This window comes from Enhydra lutris, unplaced genomic scaffold (assembly GCF_002288905.1).
Source record: "Enhydra lutris kenyoni isolate GAN:26980312 unplaced genomic scaffold, ASM228890v2 scaffoldscaffold8, whole genome shotgun sequence".
Taxonomy (NCBI): Eukaryota; Metazoa; Chordata; class Mammalia; order Carnivora; family Mustelidae; genus Enhydra; species Enhydra lutris.
In genome coordinates, this window is record NW_019154092.1 from 43,908,141 (window position 1) to 43,930,508 (window position 22,368).

Genomic DNA, 22,368 nt, shown 5'->3' on the forward strand with positions numbered 1-22,368 from the left:
GAGTGCCTAGAAGAGTGTCTGAACCAGAGTGGGGACTCATTATAACTGTAAGCAGTAATGAACAAAGACAACCTAGTCAGTCATTGGGCATTGCCACACGACCCAGATGACATCAGCTCATGTAAGTGCTTTGCACAGTTTGAATGGTTTATCAAAACATGGAAAGTATTGCCATTGATGTTATCATTTATATTGATTTGATTTTTATCCAACTCATTCTCTCCTTGGGCCACTACAAATGGCATACCCACTTGGCTTCATTGTGCTATAAACCGATACACATAGAACTTAATGCACTGTTACCAGTTTAAAATAAGTTTCTCTAGCCTGTGTGACCAGGCAGCGAGTAGTTCCCCATGGGAAATACAGGGAATCCAGTGTCTCTTACCAGCACGTCAGCTACCACTGTAGATGCAGAGCCAGGAGATGAGAACACATCATCGTGAAGCCACACTGTCCTTTCTGGTGACATCCCTTAATGGCCTCTACTCTGCCAGATATTTTTAATGAAGTTACAGCTGTAATCTGTGCCTTCATTCATGTAATCTGTGGCTCGATTTTGGAGGCATACTCTGAAGTCTGTGGGTGGGAGGCACCCTGAGGGCACAGCACATCTATTACCCTGGAGAAGCTAGAATAGGGAAACAAATGATAATGGCAAAATGCTAATGCCTTGAATGAGCTGAAGATGATGATGTAGCACTTGGAGTTTTCCAGTTCTTCTTGTGATGAGGCAGGGCCTATCGTTAGTTTGATATATAAATGTGCCTTAGAGAAGTCTTGCAGGGATGTTTGTCTCTCAGTGATAAAGAGAATTCATTAGCATATGGAGCCTTCTCCAGTGACAATTACCTGAGGATGCATGTGGACTGCCTTTGCACAGATATTGCAGTGTAATTGTGCTTAAGGGGGCATTTTGACAAAGAAGGCAACCCCATTATTTTTATCCATGTACAATAGCAAATTAATTGAACAATTAGTAGTAATAGCTTGGTTGTGCATAACGAGGTATCTTGCATCCTAAAGTACCATACTGACAAAATATGAGCACTAATGCTCCTGTAGTGAGAGATGGAGCATCCCTCTTCACGATTTCCAGGCAGTAGAAAGAGAATGCCAGAACAAGCTGAAAGGGAAGAATTCATCAAAAAAGAACTGGAAGATGCAGCAGACCCCCAACTGTGGTCTTTGGCTTACAAAGAGAGTAAGCTACACATTCCCTTTGTTGGTCACAGAAAGAGGTTGACATCACTAGGTATATTCAGTGGAAGTTGAAATATAGTGAAGGAATAGAATTGAAGCTAATACTAGAACCAGTTCTTGGGCCTATACATTTTAGAAAGGAATATTGATTTGAAGGGCTTAATAGCAAGGAGAGGAAGGTGAGCGCTGGGGAGAGAGTTTGCCGCCATTTTGATATTAAAGCATCTCTCTTCATGAAAGGATTCCTAATCAGACATTTTGATTGCAAGTCACCATGATTGTCAGCAGTGCCATGCTGATTAGAATAGCTCTTCAGTCCCCATATTCTGTAGCATACTCTATGTCATGCCTACTTTCATCATGCTGACAGCTCATAAACATGGAACTGTTAACAAACGTAGTTAACGTACATCCCCATTCTGGACTGACACATCAAAGTGCTAGTGAAATGCATGACTCCCTAACTCCATAACTCTAGACTTCGTAAGTTTAGAAGAACTAATTTTCAAATGATTGCGTAACACTGTAACATTTTACTGTGGATTGATTCATATGAAATACCTGAGTTTTATAAACGGTTGGCTATTTTTTCCTCCAAAAAAGGGGCTAAGTAAATAAATATCAACATTAGTACCGTCTTCCTAGCACAGAAATTCCTATATACTTGTACAGTAGCAGAGAGTTTGAGGGAGCATAGCTAGACTACTGAAGATCCTTGTCTTAACCTAAGACTCTGGTAAATACTGTTCCAGGGAAGCCCTAGGAAATAATTACTATCCTCAACTTAAGGCATAAGTTGTTTTTATTTGCATTTTGTAACTTCCTTGATCTATCCAAATGCTATGTAAGTTTGGTTGATGTAACATTTCCTGAACTATCCATTTGGCTCTGAATTGCCCATCCAAAATATAATTTTTCTCCCTGCCTTAAAAAAAATCATCTGCTCAATGCATATCATCATTTTCAGGTTTATTGAAATAACCTTTCCAAGATCCTGTTTTCACAATCTCATATACTTATTATAAAACTCCTACAGTTTTCCAGCACTTCCCAAATGGAGTCCAAATGTACCATTCTGGATTCCAAAACCTGTACAGACTGGTGCCAGTTCATCTTCCTAAAATTTTGTTGCCAGTATTCCTCAGGACACACACTTCATTCTAATTACACTGCTTAATTACCATCCCCAGAAACCTCCATTTGCATTTCTGTCTCTGTATCTTTAGCTCAGATTACTCCCCACCATTTAGAATATCTACCTTCTCCTAATCCAGTTATTTTATATAAATCTTTTATGACTTCTAAGATTCCACTTGACTACATGCCCATTGCTCTGTGGGAGATGGAATTCACTTGTCTGAAGATAGCATGAGACTAAATAGCCAGAGAGCAAAAGGACAAAAATAGTAGCAGTTTTTAGCATTCTCGTGGTGCTTGGATAACAAAAATTGGGAGTTCAGAACCCATCATAAATAAGGAACCCTAGGAAACTATTTATATTATATGGATATTTGTTAGGAGTAGAGACAATCCAGAAATAGACTGACCTTAAAATATACAGATTAGCCTCAAGTTAGCTTAAGACCTCAAGTTAGCTCAATAGCAATACTCCTGCTCCTGCTAGAAACCAGAGTAAGTCACTTATCCAGAGCCTCTATAAATTTTCATAAGCAGGAATCCATAGCGAAAAAAACCAAAAGAGAAGACCTAGACAATAGAAACAGACCTACAAGCAAGCTATTAGAATTGTCAAACATAGTCTTTAAAGTAACTATAAATAATTAAAATAGATCTTGATTTTACCCAGCTTAATTTATAAAAAATAAAATTTAAATGCTAGGAGAAAATTAATAACTGACATTAAGATCCTAATCGATTGATTTAACAGCAGATTTAGTACAGTTAAGAGATTGTTAAATAGGAAAGTAGGTCAGTAAAATGCCTGTAGAGGGAACAAAGGAATAGAAATTATAGACAAAAAGTGAGATGTAATGATATGGCATAAATATACAGAAAATTAGATTCCCAAAAGTAAAGGAAAAGGATAATGGGAAAGACTAATATTTGAAGAGAGATATTTGAGAAATTCACAGTAAAGAAAAATAGTCACATATTCTGGCATTTCTGTGAATTCTAAGTAGGATAAACAAAACCCCATAGACATGTTATCTAATTGCTAATAATCCAAAATGAAATAGAAAATCTTAGAAATAGCTGGATGAAAATGTTAATTTCAGTTAACAAAATCAACAACTAGATTCTCAATAGACTAAATAATGATGCATTTAAAGTAATTTTTAAAATGCTGAAGGAAAATGACCAACAATGTAGAATTCTATATTCACTTAAAATATCCTTTACAAATAAAAGTATAATCAAGACTTTTCCAACTATCAAAAACGAAAACAGGCCAGTAGACTCCTATCAAAATATTGAAGTTCTTCAAGTCAAAAAGAAAATGATTCCATATGGAAGCTTTATAACATAGAGTGAAAAGCACTGGGTAAGAGTGTATATAAAATCCTAGTCTTCTAACTTTCTGGATTATAGTGTAGAATTAAAATATAGGAAAACAAAAACACAAGAATGGAATGTGGGCAATGGAGTTAAAGTGCCTTAGCATCTTGGATTCTTTGTTTAGTGACGACTCGGACAATGTGGCCTGTGTACCATTATTGCAACTTCTCATTAGAAATCACTCTAAGTTCACCTACTCCCATAAGTTAAGGAGGTATGTTGTAGTCTTTAGTTTAACCACTAAAAAATGTTTAAGAAGAAAATAGAAGGAAAATTATAATGAAAATACTTGTAAAAGAAAAGAGGAAAAGAGAACAGATGAGTTATGAAAAATAGATATATAATAAATTTAAACACAAATATGCCAGTAATTTCACTAAATATATATGTGTGTGTGTGTGTATGTGTGTATATATATATATATATATATACATATATATATATATATATATTCCACATAAGAGAAAAATATGATCAGGCTAGATTAAAAACAGCAACAACAAAACCTCCAAGATGCTTAAAAGATAAACATTAAATTAAAAAAAAAAGTCAAGGATGAAATGAAATATACTATGTTTGTATTAGTACAAAGTAAAAGTCAATTTAAAAAATTTTCTATTTCCTAATATAGTACTTAATCCAACAGGAAAATATTCTCAATTTTTAAGTGCCTAATAACTCAAAAATATAAAGCCCAAACTGAAACCAATAGTCATATGTGATGGTATAAAAAAGATCTTTGAACCACGAGATTTTAGAAACTTTATCTCTCATAAATTCTTAATTTGGAGGGTAGTATGTTCACAAAATTTTAAGGTTATCCAAGCCAAAAGATGGCGTGGGATTCCGGTGGGAAAAAAACATATAATGATGACAGTGGTGAACAGACCTGGAGGTCAACCACCCAGACTGGAGAAGGACAGCAACATTAGGAGAGACAGAGTGGGGACAGATGGAATACCTTGATAGAATATCAGCCAGAGAATAAAAACGTTATTATACAGAAGATATTGGAAGAACAAGAAGATTAAAACAAAACAAAACAAAACAAAAAAAAAAACCAAAACACCCCACAAAACAAGAGAGAAAGGGAATATATTCATGATACCTTATTTGACTTTCAGTAAATAAAAATTACTTAGTTTTGGTATTGAACACTTTTATAGTATTGACTGAAAATGGTCCAGGTACATCATGAGGATGGAGAACAAAAAGAGATACGTTGCATAAGATATCTAAATTGACATCTATCATAGTAAGGCAAAGAGAATATTTAAAATTAACAATATACGAGTATTGCTTAGGAATATAGAGGAAACCATGAGAAGAAGAAAACCTGAAGTATGCATAGTGGTTGCATCTGGGCAGCAAGATTGGGGTAAGTTGGTTAATTCGAGGGACAGTTGTTTTTCAGTTATAACTATGTTTAATTACTACTTTGAGATGAAAATTTAAGTGGGAAGAGTTACATGCTAATCAAGGGATATCTTAGAAAAAGAAAATGATAAAATAAGAATTACTCTAATTCTACCACCTAGACTGTTTGGTTTTGGTTGTATTCCCCCAAGTCATTTATAAAACACACAACTTTTTTTTTAAACAAAAAAAGTAAAATTGAAGTTGTATTGCATTGAAACGTTAATGCCTAAAATTTTGTTATAAACATTTCTGTTTTCTAGCTTATAAATCAAACATACATTTTAATGTCTTCACAGTTTTCTATCATCTAACTGTTGAGATTTAACTGCTAACCAGTGGTTGAATATTTGAGGTGTTTTGAAATTCAGGAGTATTAATAATGTTGCAATAAATACCCTTTTACATAAACATTATATATCCTTTTACATAATCAGAGCTTACATAAATAATGTAGCAATAATTGTCCTTTCCTCATAAAAATACTGATTATCCCCTTATGATAAATACTTAAAATAGAGCTACTTACTCAAGTATATAAATAATTTTAAACTTCTTGATATCATTGCAAAATTGCTTTCTCTCAAGGTTGAATGAATAATGAAAGTCATAGAGGCCAAGTAAAGAAGTACAGAGAATATTTGATACAAAGGATGGGGCTGATCAGGGTGGGTTGGAGTGGGCAGTCAAGGCCCCATACATGAGCTTTGGCCCTCATGTTATTTGGGAATGTACACTCTATCACTCAACAGTGATGAAAATAGAATTAAATGAAGTCCATTTCTCTCCAATTTCTTTCTCATGAAGAATGCTTCCTAAGAACTGAAGCAGGTTAATTAGGATGCTAAGAAGGCTGGCACAGTCTGTGCAGACTGACATCACTCAGGCTATCCGTGGAACAACATGGGTTTATTCCTGTTAGCAATAGCTGCGTTTTTGCCTGCTGGCACAGAGGTCCAACAGGACTGAAGGGGAAAAAATAAGGTACTGGTCCAGTTTGTTGCAGCCTTATCACCTGGTGCAACCCAGAGAGTATAGGGTTATGATTATTAATATAGTTCTGCATCATCACACTCAGAGCTTCGGATTTTTAAAAATCTGCTAACCATAAATAGAATACAGATTGGAAAATATGTAAGGGATGGTTTCCAAACCAGCAGTCCGTACATTAGTGACCTCAGATTTACCAGAGGGAGCTTTCTGTCAATCCTGGAAAAAAGTACATGTGTGTTTGTACACACATGTGTTGACATCTTGGTAACTCTAAAGATACCTTGACATAGTAGAAATATGCATTTCTTTCAGTCCTAGAGAGGGTGAATATCTTTATATACATTGTTTCTGAATATTTTTAATATTTTCTTTTTTGAAAGATTTTATTTACTTGAGAGAGAAGAGTACGCACGCATGTGAGCAGGGTGAGGGGCAGAGGGAGAAGCAGACTCCCTGCTGAGGCTTGAATCCTTGACCCTGGAATCCTGACCTGAGCCACAGGCAGGCTTCATCCACTGAGCCACCAGCCATCCCTGTTTCTGAATGCTTTTATTTTTAGATTGTCTTTTATTATTTTTTTTATCAGGATATCTTAATTTTTATTGGTTTTTCAGAGCTTTTAAAATATTAAGATTTATCTTCCATTTCTTAGGAATGTGGAAATAGCAAAAAATTATTGTAAAGATTCAGTTTAGGAATTAACAAATAATAGAATGGAACAGAAAGATTAAAACTTAGCTCTAAGAGAAAAAGGCACCTGGCTGTCAACAGTTGATTGAATTATTGAATTTATTACCTTATCTAAAAAAAAGTACAGCACTTATAAGATAACTTATGAAAGTGAATAAAACGTGAATTCTATATAGGTAGAGAGAAATGTCTATATATCTATATAAGTGAAATGTTGGGCCGACCAGTCAATGTTGTGGTCTTGAGAATGGACGTAGACCTTTCAATGCATTATCTTAGGACGATGTTACCAAACATTCAGACCATGTCACTGTTTTCTATTTGATTTCATTCTCCCTAAGAAACTCCTCCACTTGCTCCCTGCATGCCTATAGGGAGAACATGTAGTAGGCAGAGAACTTGATTGTTTGATGTCTCAGCAGTTTTGATTCTCATAATGAATTAATAAGCCTTCATCTTGATTATAGCTTGTATCCTGGGCAAGAATGTGCTGGGTGGCATTTAAAATTGATAGTTGCTTTTGCAGTTATTTCTTATTAATGAAAAAAATGCTCTTCTGATTTTATACATCAGTCTCAGGAGCTTGGTAAATGAGTCTGGACCTGATAGACCGATTCGCTCTGGGCACGTAAATCACTCTGAAAACATAAAGGTCAGACTTGGGACTCGAACATCACCACTTTGGGGTTCTTCTTGGGAGACAGTTCTCTGCAGTTCCTTGTACTAAATGAGCTTTTTGGTGTATCGACAAAGATTCGTCTTATTAAGCCAGAAATCATTTTTGTAATTTTTCATTTTGTTTAGTGTTTAAGGATACTCAAAGATGTTAATTGTAGAATTCAATTATATGTTTATAATTGAATTCATATAATTCATAAATGAGTGATTATCTTGCATGTTTACCTTGGTATTCTGTGGGTGTTCCATAAATGCTTGATAATGCCAAGACATCTATGGCCCCTGCATGTTTTAGTCTTTACAGTGAAACTGACTTTCTCTAAGCAGGAAGGGAAATAAATATGTGAACTTGAGCTTGGAGGTTGGCCCCTACTTCTTCGTGTCTTTTGTCCATTTTCAGGATATCATGATATTTAATTTCTAGGAGTTTAATTGCTCCAGTAGATTCAAGAGTGTAAGACTTGATGTGATGTGTGTAGGAAACTACAAACAGTTTGCTGGTGTTCAGGCTAAAGCATGAGTCCCCTATAATGAGAGAAGAAGCCAGAGGGGTCAGAAGCACCAGAGGAGAGAGTTTTCATGAAATGTGTTTAAGACGTCAGACTTAGGGGCACCTGGGTGGCTCAGTTGGTTAAGCATCTGCCTTCAGCTCAGGTCTTGATCGGAGGGTCCTCAGAATGTTCCCCATCAGCCTCCCTGCTCAGCGGAAGTCTGCTTCTCCCTATCTCTCTGCTATCCCCCTCATGCCGCATACTCACAAAAAGTGCTTGCATACTCCCTCTCTCGCAAATGAATTAATAAAATCTAAAAAAAAAAAAAAAATCTGGACACAATTGGGAGCCATTGAGGGACTATGGGGTCAGAGGACTGACAAAATGAGCTGTGCATTTTTGAACTCAGTCCAGCGGAACTGGATGGAAGAGGACAGCTGGTCAGGAGGCAGGAGCTATAGTTCCAGCCCTGAAACGTGAGGGTTGGCCTTAGGCCAGAGTGCAGAAGCAGGAATGGCTTTGAGGAAAAAAAAAAAATTGGAGTGGGGAACGAGTACAAATTTATACCTCTTGAAATGTCACTTTTTTTTTCTTTTTTTTTTTAAGATTTAGAGGGCATAAAAGGAAGGGGAGGGCCAGATGGGGAGAGAGATAGCTTCAGACTCCCCGCTGATGGCAGAGACCCACGCAGGACTGGATCTCAGGACCCTGAGCTGAAATCAAAAGTGAAACACTGAATTGACTGAGTCCCCCAGGAGTCCCTCATTTTGTTATTTTAATTTGAGGGTGTTATTTGAGTTTACCATGAGCCCATATCAGTAGGAATCTAAGTGTATATCACAGCCTTTTTAACAGCCTTTAAAAATTTCCCACCAAACCCTCAGGTGTGATGCCTGCTTTCAGAGTCACTAGGAGCATTATGGAACAGTTAAGGTTGGTTTTTAGTTCCTTTGTCTCTCTTTGTCCTTTTCTCCCCTTCTCTTCTTAATAATTACTTATGGGCGTAAGTTTGTTTTCCAGGTAGACTCTAGCATGTTTCTCATTACTTGTCTACATCTTTTGTTTTCTTTCAACACTACTTCTGCAACTCCCCAAATTCCTAGTTCTCTCTTATTGCCAGGTTCCTGATACGGAGGAGAAGCTCTGATAATTCAGTAACATGCAAATTAATCCATATTTCAATGATTGCTTTTGAGATAAATCCCAGGAAAAGAACTCCAGAGGAGCTAACTCCTGATGGTGGAAGTGCAGGTACTGGCAGCTTAGTTGAGAAGATGGATTCAGGAATAGACAGATATTCCCTCAAATATGACCACATCAGATGTCAAATATTGCCATTTCATCATTCTCGCCTCTCATGAAGGGGCTTTTGATCCAGGTTTTTCCACTCATTTTCTTTATACACTGATGAAAACACAGAATATTTGAGGCCTTTTATTTAGTTCAAGTCCACCAGGGATGGATTAAGAGTAACCAGCAGGTTCACAATTAATTGGATAGACTGAAAACTGGTTAATTCAGAATCCTAAGTGACTCTGTTGAAAAACAAGAGTTAAATTTTACAGCTAAGACAAAATCCAGCACTTACTGATTAAGGGTCTACTTCTGTTTTCTATATCACCATTCATCTCCATGGTCCATGCCTTCAGCCCCTAGGCTCCATTCCACCTGATTCCTTTGCCAGTCTTAAGTCAGAGTGATATCTGAAAGGACCTCACCTAACTCTGAAATTAGTCTTATGCTCATAAAGTTGGCTTCCCCGCAGTGAACAGCTGCCTGTCCATCTAGTCTCAGCCTACTGTGTGAAACCATGTGGGAAAGTCTCTCTGATGGGTTTCATCTCTATTTCTGCTTTGTAATTCAGTTCCCCTGCTGGATTTGGAGGCTTGCCTTGAACTCCAGCCCAACTGACTAGGATCTTGTCAACATGCCTAGCACTTGACATTCCCTATAATTTGGCAGTTGGATACTGTTTCCCTGAGTTCCAGCTACAGAAAAGGGTCTTGTTCCAAATTAAATGGACCACCCAGACTCAGAGCCTGCCACCCACCTGACTTTGTGCATTCCCTTTGCCTGGTGACTCCTGGTGTCCAGCAGATGGGATCCTTATTAACATTAGGGATGCTTGGAACTAACACCACCCTTTTGGAGTATGCTATAAATTACCTTCTATTCCTAGGGGGAAGGCCACTTTAAACCCAGCCAGTGCTTTTCCCTACCACTGGTTCTATTTCCAGCTCCTTGTCCCCACACCTACCCCACATATATCAAGGCTTAGCATGCCCTGCTACCCACAATCAGATACTAATATGTTAAGAATCTTGTTTGTCTAAATTACTTTCATTGACACCAAATTTAACCTCAACGTGATTTAATGTTTCTGCTGAGTCTGTGTTATGTTCAGCAAAGCATATAAACCTATAGGATAAAGATTTGGGAGTTTATAGTTCAGTGCAATATATCTGAAAGGCAGTAGTTGACAAACCAATATTATACTGTATTTCTGAAGTTAATATTAGAAATGCAGCCAAAATTGATGAGACTCTAAATGATAAGTTGAAGGAGAGAATACATAGCTGCTCTTGGTATGAGAGGAAGCCTGCAGAAAAGAGATGCTCACTGTTTAGTTTTCCAAGTTTCTCAGGAGAAAAAAGTCTTGGACTTTTTTGTGGAGTCATTTATGTAGAAAACAATGGTACAAAGAAACTTGCTGAGGGAGAAAGAGGAAATGATTGGCTATCATAAGCATATTGTTGATCAGAGGAAGCACCCCTTGAAGGTTTAATATAGAGCAGTCCATTTGAGTGGACTAACAGTCATAACACCTGCTCAAAGAATACTTAATCTCTCCTTAATTAGATTGGCAGTGCCGTAAGGTGAGCCAACAATAAACCATAGAATATGCCAAGTTTATTTCCAAGTCCTGCTCTTCCTATTTAGGTTTATAATTATGTCTGTACTACCTGAGAACTGGGCACTTTACCCTCTTGGACAATGCCTCTACTGGCTATGACCCTGCTGCCAAGAATTACCTGAATCTCAAAACCAGTGCCACAAATCTAAGAAAGGGATAAATTTAAGATGAAGGAATTAAGCTGTAAAATGTTTGACTTGCAGGTATCAAATAGTAAATTGGACTTCTTGGGTAGTCAGTAGAAGTTCTACTGATGCAATAAAATCCCTTCATTTGGTTGGTAGCTAATCCTCCCTGTTAGGATCTGCAGAGCTGAGGACTAGAACTCCAGTAAATGGGATCCTGGCCAATCAGCTCTTGTGCTTCTGTATAACCCTACAGTAAAGTGCACTAACCGTGAGCACTGGCCACCACACTGACGTTATAGAGTTGAAAATGTTGCACTAAAACACATAGGTGGTGAATGTTTAACATCAGTTGGATAACTTTTTTTTTTTTTGAACAGAGAAACAGAATGATTTAATTTACAAAATTTTTCATTGTCCTGCAGAGTGGCCTACCTTATTATTGACTTACAACAAATAATTGTATGTATGGTATAACAGACATACAATGTTAGCTTCAGGTGTACAACATAGTGATTTCACACTAAAAATGATGCAAAATGATCCCAATCAGTCTAGTTACCACCAGTCATCATGCAACGTTAATACAGTATTACTAAGTATATTCCTCATGCTGTGCATTGCATCTCATGACTTATTTTGTAACCGGAGGTTTGTACTTCTTGATCCCTTGCACTCATTTTGTACTCCCCAAGTCTCCTCTCTTCTGACAATTATCGGTTTGTTCTATGTATTTATGAATCTGGGTTTTGCTTTGGTTTGTTTTATTTTTTTAGATTGCGCATGCTTGTGAAACCACGTGGGGTTTGTCTTTCTCTGACTTGGTTCTACTTAGCATGATACTCTCAAGGTCTAACCATGTTGTTACAAATGGTAGGATTTCATTCTTTTTCGTAGCTGAGTAGCATTCCATTGTGTCTATATACATTACGTCTTTTATCCATTCATCCAGCAATAGACATTTAGGTTGTTTCCACATCTTGGCTATTGTAAATAAATTTCAGTAAATTCACTTATTTAAATTATCACTTTTGTTTTCTTCACATAGGTACCTAGTAGTGGAATTGCTGCATCCTCTCGTGTTTCTGTTTATTTTTTGAGGAACATCCATACTGTTCTCCGTGGTGGCTGCATCCATTTACATTCCCATCAGCAGTGCACAAGGTTCCCTTTCCTCCGCATCCTCACCAGCACTTATTCTTTTTGTCTTTTTGGTAATCGCCATTCTGACAGGTGTATGTGGTATCTTTATTGTGGCTTGGACTTGTATTTCCCTGATGATTAGTAATGTTCAGCATTGTTTCATGGGCTCTTTGGTCATCTGTATGTCATCTTCGGAAAAAGTCTATTTAGATCCATTTTTAAAATCAGCTTTTTGTTGTTGTTGTGTTGTATGGGTTTTTAAATATATTTGGATATTAATAGGTTTATGATTTGAAGATATTGTCTCCCATCCTGGTGGTTGCCTTTTTGTTGTTGTTGTTCTTGATGGCTTCCTTTGCAGTACAGAAGCTTTTTTAGCATGATGTAGTACCACTTATTAATTTTTGCTTTTGTTTTCCTTTTCTTTGAGACAGAGTCAAGAAAAATCACTAAACTCAAAAAGCTTGCAGCTTATATTTTCTTCTAGGAGTTTAATGGCTTCAGGTCATACATTCAACCTTTTAATCATCTTGAGTTTTGGAATCCAATTTTATTCCTTTACACGGAGCCATGCAATTTTCCCAACACTATTTATTGAAGAGACTCCTTTCCCCCTTGTATATTCTTGGATTCCTTGTTATAAATTAATTGACCATATATGCTTTGACCTATTGCTGGGCTCTCTATTCTCTTGCACTCATCTGTGTTCTGCTTTTGTGCCAATACCATACTGTTTTGATTACTATAGCTTTGTAGTATAGTTTCAAATCAGACAGCATGATATCTCTTGCTTTGCTCTTGAGATTATTTTGGCTATTCTAGGTATTTTGTGGTTTCATACAGATTTTAGAATTATTTCTCTGAAAAATGCTACTGGAATTTTGATAGGGACTACAGTGGATCTTTTGATTGCTTTGAATAGTATAGATATTCCGTGCTCATGGATTAAATAATATTGTTAACGTATCTATTTATTTGTCTATTTCTTTCATCAATATTTAAAATTTGTTAATGGATAGATCTTTCTTGGGTTAAACTTATTACTAGGTATTTCATTCTTTTTTTAAAAATTTTTATTTATTTATTTTGACAGAGAGAGAGATCACAAGTAGGCAGAGAGGCAGACAGAGAGAGAAGGGGAAGCAGGCTCCTGGCTGAGCAGAGAGTCCAATGTGGGGCCCGATCCCAGGACCCTGAGACCATGAACTGAGCTGAAGGCAGAGGCTTTAACCTACTGAGCCACCCAGGTGCCCCAGTATTTTATTCTTTTGATGCAATTTTAAGCGGGATTGTTTTCTCTATTTATCTTTCTAATTGTTCATTAGTATATGAAAATGCAACAGGTTTTTGTTTTTTTATTATGATGATGATGATTATTAGTAAGTTCCATGCTCAGCATGGAATGCAATCTGGAGCTTGCACTTAATGACCACTGAGATCAAGACCTGAGCTGAGACCAAGAGTCAGAAGTTCAGTTGACTGAGTTGCCCAGGTGCCCTTGTGTATTAATTTATTTAACATAAAATATACTTTTCTTGACTCAGAGGGTCATAAAAATTACTTCTAAAATAGATACCAGGCAAACAAAAGGTGATGTAGAGGTCCAGTTACCTTGGGGTTTAAACTAAGAGAAAAGGTCACGTTTTCATGCAGTACCTACTTCTTTCTTTAAATAACAGTTGTGACAGACAGCAGAAAGAATTGTGGAATGCTGCACTTGTGATCCATACAAAACACCAACATTTTGGATTATGCATAATTTAAGGAAATGTCTCAAATGCTTTTTAAATACTGTAGTAGCTAAAAAGGCATACCTTACTTAGGTGGGTATAGGAATGCAGTTTAGAAAAGAGAGCTATTCTTCAATTTCTTCAAAATCACTGAGCAAGAAAAGCAACATTGAACTTCCATATTGATTTTACACAACCTCTACATAGTACCCTGACTTAAATCCAAGAGCAAAACTTAAGATTCTCTTCCTCTATTTTTGGTAAACAACTACATCGTAAAGTTAGATGACCTTTCCCTCAGGATTTTACCTGGGAGTGGCCTTTTTAACTTTTTATTTAAAAGAGAGTAGGTTTGGCACTTTTATACTGATGTCACCTATGTTAATATTTCTTGGGATCTCAGGAAGATTCACATTCTTTACAGGTGATCGAACACAGGCTGGAGCCCCACCCTCTAAGCCAGCCTAGGATTTCTCCAGTTTATTTTGTGCATCAGTTTGTGTAACAATCACATCCATGTTGGTCCCCATTGCCATTTCTGGAAGAGTATTGTGAACCTTGGGGTGTCTAGGTGGCCCAGCTGGTTAAGTGTCCAATTCTTGGTTTCAGTTCAGGTTATAATCTCAGGGTTGAGCCCCTTCTGGGGCTTTGTACTCAGTGGGGAGTCTGCTTGAGGATTTTCTCTCTCCCTCTTCCTCTCCCCCCCTGCTCACATTCACTCTCTCTCAAATTAAATCTTTAAAAAAAAAAATATTGCGAACCTCGTCTGCATGGAAAATTAAATCCAGTTCAGAGACATATTCAAAACACTTGTCTAATGTTTCCACAAATACTTGAACTACATCCAAAACACCAAGTTCATTTTCCTAAGAATCCACACAGAAGTCAAAGTATAACATCGTATAATGTTTGTAAACAAGTTTGTTGTCAGATTGTCCAATTAACAATACATCTTCTAGGAAATTACAGAAGTTTTCATCCCTTAGATACCTTATGGATTGTCTCTCTGATATTTTGCTGTTATAGATCTTTACAGTAGGGCTGGTAGAACTTGGAGAGTCACAGTTTCCCATGGTTCTTGAAGATGAGTATCTTCTTCATACCAGATGAACTGTCCTGACTGGGTGGGGGCTGGTGGGTGAGCCTTCCCTGGGGATCTTGCCAGCAATCTTTCACCACCTGTTGTATATTAATTTTGTATCCCACAACTTTACTGACTTCATTTATTAGTCCTAAGGGTTTTTTTGTTTGTTTGTTTGTGGAGTATTTAGGGTATCCTATGTATTCTGTCCTATCATCTATAAATAGTGACAGTTTTACTTCTTCCTTTCCAGTTTGTGTGCTTTGTATTTCTTGTCTAATTGCTATGGCTAGGATTTCTAATACCATGCTGAATTAAAATGGTGAGAGTAGGCATTCTTGTCTTGTTCCTGATATTAGAGGAAAGGCTTTCAGTTTTTTACCATTGAGTATGATATTAGCTGTGGGTTTGTCATATATGGCCTTTGATATGTTGAGGTACATCTCCTTTATACTTCATCATGAAAGGTTGTTGAATTTTGTCAAATACTTTTTTTTTTTGCACCTATTGAAATGGCCATATGATTTTTATCTTTCATTTTGTTACTGTGGTGTATCATGCTGTTTGATATGAGGCTCTTGAACCATCCCTGCATCCCTGGAATAAATCCCACTTGATCATGATGTATGATCCTTGTAATATATTCCTTAAATTCCTTAAATTTGTTAACATTTTGTTGAGGATTTGTGCATCTGTGTTATTAGAGATAGTCACCTATAATTTTCTTGGGGGCATCCTTGTCTGGTTTTGGTGTCAGAGTAATGCTTGCCTCATAAAATAAAATTAGAAGCATTCCCTGCTTTTCAATTTTTTGGAGGAGTTTGAGAAGGATAGGTTTTAAATCCTCTTTGAATATTTGGTAGAATTCACCAGTGAAGCTGTCTAGTCCTAGGCTTTTTGTTCAGAGATTGTTGATACTAATTCAATCTCCTTTTACTAATAATCGGTCTCTTCAGATTTTCTGTTTCTTTATGATTCTGTCTTGGAAGATTGTTAAGTTTCTGGGAATTTATTCATTTCTCCTAAGTTGTCCAACTTGTTGACATATCATTGTTTGTAGAAGTCTTTTATTTTTTGGATTTCTGTCATATCAGTTGTGATTCCTCTTTGATTTTGTTCTTTTTTCTTTTGAGACCTTTTTTTCCCCTTGGTAAGTCTAGCTAAAGGTTTGACAGTTTGGTTTGTTCATTCAAAGAACCAGCCTCTTCGCTTCATTGATCTTTTCTATTGTTTTTTTAGTCTCTATTTTCACTCTGATCTTTATTGCACTTTGGGTTTCATTCTTTTTTTTCTTCTTCTTCTTCTTTTTTTGTTTTGTTTCCTTAAGGTATTTTCTTACTGATTTTCTGTCTAGACGATCTATCCATTAATATAAGTGGAGTGTTAAAGTCCCCTACTATTATTGTATTGCTGTCAATTTCTCTCTAAGGCCTGTTAATGTTTGCTTTATACATTTTGGTGCTTCTATGTGGGAGGAGTGTATATTTATAAACATTATAGCTTCTTGCTAGATTGACCCTTTTATCATTATGTAGTACCCCTCTTTGTCTTTTTTTTTTAAGTCTTTGTTTTAAATTTATGTTGTCCAATATGTGTATAGGCATACTAGCTTTCTTTTTGTTTCCATTTTCATGGAATATCTTTTTTCCATCCCTTTGCTTTTAGTCTGAATATGTCCTTCTAAATCAAATTTACAGATACTATATAGATGTCTTTTTATCCATTCAGCCACTCTTTTGTTTTGATTGAAGAATATAATCTATTTACATTTAAAGTAATTATTGACAGATATGTACTTAATCCCACTTTGTTAATTGCTTTCTGGCTATTCTCTTGTGGTTACTGTGTGAAGTTCATATATTAACTTGTGTGTACTATAACAGTGTATTTTAAGTTGATAGCAAATTAAATTTGAGTGCATTCCAAAACTACATTTTTCTCTCTTCCCCCATGTTTTATGTTTTCAATGTCACATTTTATATCTTTTCATTTTATGTATCCCTTAACTAATTATCGTGGTTTTAGTTAATCTTAATAGTAGCTTTATAAATGTCTAATCCACTGCCTTTCCTATGTTTATCTTTTCCAATGAGATTTTTACTTTTTTATGGTTTCTTGTTATTGATTAGTTCCATTTCTTTCCAGCTTAAAGAAGTCCCATAGCATTTGTTGTAAAGCCAGTTTAGTAGGGATAAACTTTAGCTTTCGCTTATCTGGAAAACTATCTCTTCTTCAATTCTGAATGATAACCTTGTTAGGTAGAATATTTTTGGTTCTGAGTTTTTTTCTTTCAGCACTATGAATACGTCCTGCCACTCTCTTCTAACCTGCACAGTTTCTGCTGAGTAACCTATTGATAGTCTTAAGAGTTTCCTTTGTATATAATAATTTCTTTTTCTCCTGCTTTTACAATTGTTTCTAACTTTGGACATTTTAATTTTAATGTATATTGGTGTGGTTATTTTTGGGTTCATCAATTTTGGAACTCTCTGGGCTTCCTGAATCTAGATGTCTCTTTCCTTTCTAGGTTAGGGAAGTTTTTAGCCATTCTTACTTACTTACTTACTTTTTTTTTTTTTATTTCTTTTCAGTGTTCCAGAATTCATTGTTTATGCACTACATCCAGTGCTCCATGCAATATGTGCCCTCCATAATACCCACCACCAGGCTCACCCAACTTCCCACCCCCCTCCTCTCCAACACCCTCAGTTTGTTTCTCAGAGTACACACTTCCTCATGGTTCATCTCCCCCTCCGATTTCCCTCAACTCCCTTCTCCTTTCCAGCTCCCCATGTCCTCTGTGTTATTCCTTATGCTCCACAAATAAGTGAAACCATATGATAATTGACTCTCTCTGCTTGACTTATTTCACTTAGCATAATCTCTTCCAGTCCTGTCCATATTGATACAAAAGTTGGGTATTCATCCTTTCTGATGGAGGCATAATACTCCATAGTATATATGGACCATATCTTCTTTATCCATTCATCCATTGAAGGGTATCTTGGTTCTTTCTACAGTTTGGTGACTGTGGCCATTGCTGCTATGAACATGGGGTACATGTGGCCCTTCTTTTCACTACACCTGTATCTTTGGGGTAAAAACCCAGTAGTGCAATTTCAGGGTCATAGGGTAGCTCTATATTTAATTTCTTAAGGAATCTCCACACTGTTTTCCAAAGTGGCTGCACCAACTTGCATTCCCACCAACAGTGTACAAGGGTTCCCCTTTCTCCACATCCTCTCCAACACATGTTGTTTACTGTCTTGTTATTTTGGCCATTCTGACTGGTGTAAGGTAGTATCTCAATGTGGTTTTGATTTGAATCTCCCTGATGGCTAGTGATGATTTTTTTTTTTTCTTTAAAAAGTTTCTTCTCCTTTCTTTTCTCCTTGGGAGGCTTTTCTAATGCAAATATTCTGCTTGATGTTGTTCTATAGGTCCCTTAAGTTGCCTTCATTCTTTAAAATATTGTTTTTCTTTTCTGCTGCTCTGTTGGGATGAGTTCTATTCCTTTGTCTTCCATCTCACTGACTTTACTGCTTCATCTGGTCTGCTTTTGAGCCCTCTAGTGTATTTTCAATTCAGTTATTGTATTCTTCAGTTCTGTGATCTCTTTGGTACTTTCTTACATTTTCTATCTCTTTATTGAAATTCTCAATATGTTCATTCTTCTCTCAAGATCAGTAAGCATCTTTATGACCATTGCTTTGAATTCTTTATCAGGCAAATTACTTATCTTTTTATCGTTAAGGTCTTTCTGAGCTTTTTGTTTCTGTGTGTAAGGTGAGGAAGCTCCTCTGTTTTTGAAGGAGTGACCTCATGTAGATGATGAAGCTTCTCATTTACCCTGCCCTAGCTCTTGGTTGTCTCTCAAAACCTCCAGATTGTCTAAACTTCTTGAATTATTTTTGATATATATTCATTATTGAGGGTGCGCTGAGACCTATATAAAGTGACCATTCCAAGGGGAGGAATCTTAGCCCCTAGTTTCAGGCTGATTAGAAGACAAACTCTCAAGCAGCAGTTTTTAGAGTATGTAAGTATATGTACTATCCTAAGGGGCCACAGTTGTAAAGACTGCTGACCTCTAGATCAGGTTATCTGGAGATGTATCCTGGGCAACATTTGCAAAAACTGGGGAAGTGTAGAAACAAGTGTAGAAATTCCTTTGTGTGCAGTCTCATCTCTCATCGAATTGTAGCAAGGCTAAAAGGGTATGCAAAGATTATTTCTCCCTGATGATCTTATGTGGATGCTTAGCCTCTAGATATGTGGTGAACCTGAAGTCTGTCTCTCAGGCTGAAGTTCCAGGCTAAGTAAATAGGTCTTTTCATAGGAAGACTGGAGTTGTGTTTCAGTCTGCTGTCTGTGTAATGCCCTGGATATGGTGGCCTACCAGGAACAGTCTTTCCTATTGTTACTTTTGGGTGTAGCTCAGGAATGCCGCCACCCTCCCCGCCCCCCACCAGCCACGAGAGCCAGGCAATCAAGGATATCCCCTGTGTGGATTATGATGCTTTTTTGCTTTAGTAGTGTAGAGGTGGAGGGGCAGGGCTCACTCACTAGCCTCAGAAAGGAAGTAGGAAGTGTCTTGATGGTGTCCTTTTGTGGGTTCCAGGAATGCAGTGAAAGAATACCTTACCTCTCTGCATGCACCAGCTTTAGGTTGGGGGTGGACGAATGCCATGACTGATTCCGTTCACCAGCCCTAGCCAAGGAGCAAAGGATGTTACAATTTCCCATGCTTGTGGACTTTAGCTAGGGAGCATGAGAATGCCATGATGGTTCATACTTGCCCAGCTGGGAAGCGGGAGAGTACATGGTTCATACATGTTCTCTGACTTTAGCAAGTCAGCAGGATAGTGGTGTGAATGCCTGGCCCCCCCTGTTTTAGTAAGGTGGCCGGAAGTGCCATGTCTAAGCTAGCTTGTCTAAGCTAGCTTACCTGTGTTGACAGAAAAATTGATACCCATCAGTGCTTTCATCTCTGGGGATAGTTTCAACCATAACCCATTCCTCCAATAGATGCTTTTATTTTATTTTTTAAGTTTTTATTTATTTTTATTATGTTATGATAGTCACCATATGGTACATCATTAGTTTTTGATGTAATATTTCAAAATGCATTGTTTACATATAACACCTAGTGCTCCATGCAATACGTTCCCTCTTTAATACCCAGCACCAGGCCAACCCATCCCCCACCCACTTCCCTCTAAAGCCCTCAGTTTGTTTCTCAGAGTCTACAGTCTCTCATGGTTTGTCTCCCCCTCTGATTGCTCCTCCTTCGTTTTTCCCTTACTTCTCCTCCATGCTACTCCTTATGTTCACCAAGTAGGTGAAACCGTATGATAATTGACTTTTTCTGCTTGACTTATTTCACAGTAGATGCCTTTAGATTATCAAATGCTTTTCTTTTACATATAGCCAAGGTGATTTTCAAACTGCTCTTTTTTTTTCCTCTGGGGTGAGACTATGTGCAAGTTATTCAGAAAGGGAATTTCAGTTTCCCTTAGCACTTTGGGACCTCTGGACGTCAGCCCTGTTGGTTTTCTAAGCTAGATATTTTAGGGGTTCATCTTTGTCATGAAGATCCCAAGGGTTAGGGTGCTTGATATGGGGTACCAATACCTTGCTCTTCTAGGAGAAATAAGAGATTCGAGATTCTTCCCTATTGTGTATTGCCCCACTGGTTTTGGGGTTTTGGTGAGATCGTCTCTGTCTCTCCTACTGGTCTCAATGTGGTCTTTTTGTTTTTTTCTTGTGGAGAAGCAGTCAATGTTGTTTCAGATCTTTTTCGGGGAAAATGATCCATATGTAGCTATAGATTTGGTAAGTTCGTGGGAGGAGATAAGTTCAGGATACTCCTACGCTGCCATCTTCTGGATAGTATTTTGGTTATGGGGTGACAGCTAACTGATGAGGATGCTGGCATTGGCTCTCTGGTGGGGAGACAACTGACCCATCAGGCTGTTGTACAATATTAAGTCATCTTACTGTGGTAGTTGTTCCCACATCTGTACAACAACTCAGAGTCCTTATTGTTTATAAAACTTCTGAGGACTGAAGTATATAAAGGGTAAAGGGAAGAAAAATTCTGCAATAGAGGTCAAATAGACTTATAACAATGCTTTGGGAGAAAACATCTGGAGTCTTAACCCTAATACTTAGGATTTAAAAGAGTAACTTGCTGAAAAATACTCATAAAGATAATGTCTATGCATATTTGGATACTGTTTTTTCTCTTTATGGCATGATACTTTGCCACTCATACTATTTATAGTCTCTTTTCAGATGCTAGCCTATCAAGTAGGAGGAAAGAAAACTTCTCAATGGGGCAGTATCAAAAGTATAATGCCTTTCAAAATTCGCAGTATCTAAATAAAGTGGTAGCAGTGAGTTGAGTAAAATACAGGTAATATCAAGGGAAAGTTCTCTTTAGAGAAAATTTACATCTGGTTAAAATGAAAGTTTTGGACTTCCAGAAGGGAAAAAGAGAGTAGCTGCAAAGAAAAAAAAAAAGTCAAACATCAATGTTGTTTCTCTTTTTAAATTTGTAAATACTTATTTTTAAAATTGATTTTTTGTTATTGAGTTTTATGAATTTTGATAAATGCAAAGGATTGTGTAAATGCCCCCAAATCAACATATCTGAAATTCCTCATCCCCCCAAATTCTCTCCTTTCTTGCCTTTTCAAGTAGAACATTCCCCACAGTCTGACCCTTGGCAACCACTCTTCTGTTCTCTTTATTGATTATATGCTGATAGTATCACCACCCAGAAAGCAATCAACAACTAATGTCTTAAAGAAAATACTTCAAAAATTGATTTAGGTAAATGTTTTTGCAGAGATACATTTGCAGAGAAATTGAAAAAGCTTTCAAACATAAAACATCTGAAATTCTAAGGTAGAAGTTGAACAAATGTGAATTTGTGGGGGAAAAATATTTCTGACTATTAAAGCCTGTTCCTGCCAATTTACCTTGAAAAACTTCAGGCATCAACTTAAAAATGGGACTGGGTGCATAGTAATTCAAAATTATTTTGGGGGGGAAAGTGAACAAACTGTTGAAGACCAGTCAAGGAAAAGATTGGTCCTCCTTTGAAACATTGATTCATCAACCTCTCTCCAAACTAAGATCCTTCTGTTTTCCTTACATATTCCCCTGTATTTCTCCTCTTAAGAAGTTTTATCACTTGTAATTAGGTGTTCATTTAATAATTAATATCTATCTTCCACGATGTTCAGATGTATTGCTTTATCAATCTAATTGCTAGATTTAGGACCAAACCTGGGATCCTTGAGGGCAAAGATCACATCTTTTTATTCCCAGGTTCTGGTACTCTGCCTAACATATAATAATTTGCAAAAAGTGTTTTTTT

At 37.0% G+C, this 22,368-nt stretch overlaps 1 pseudogene; it reads right to left on the reverse strand.

Annotated features, from left to right (window-relative positions):
- Window positions 1–14,232: 14,232 nt before the first annotated feature.
- Window positions 14,233–15,001, reverse strand: LOC111142724 (annotated as a pseudogene).
- Between the last annotated feature and the right edge of the window lie 7,367 nt (window positions 15,002–22,368).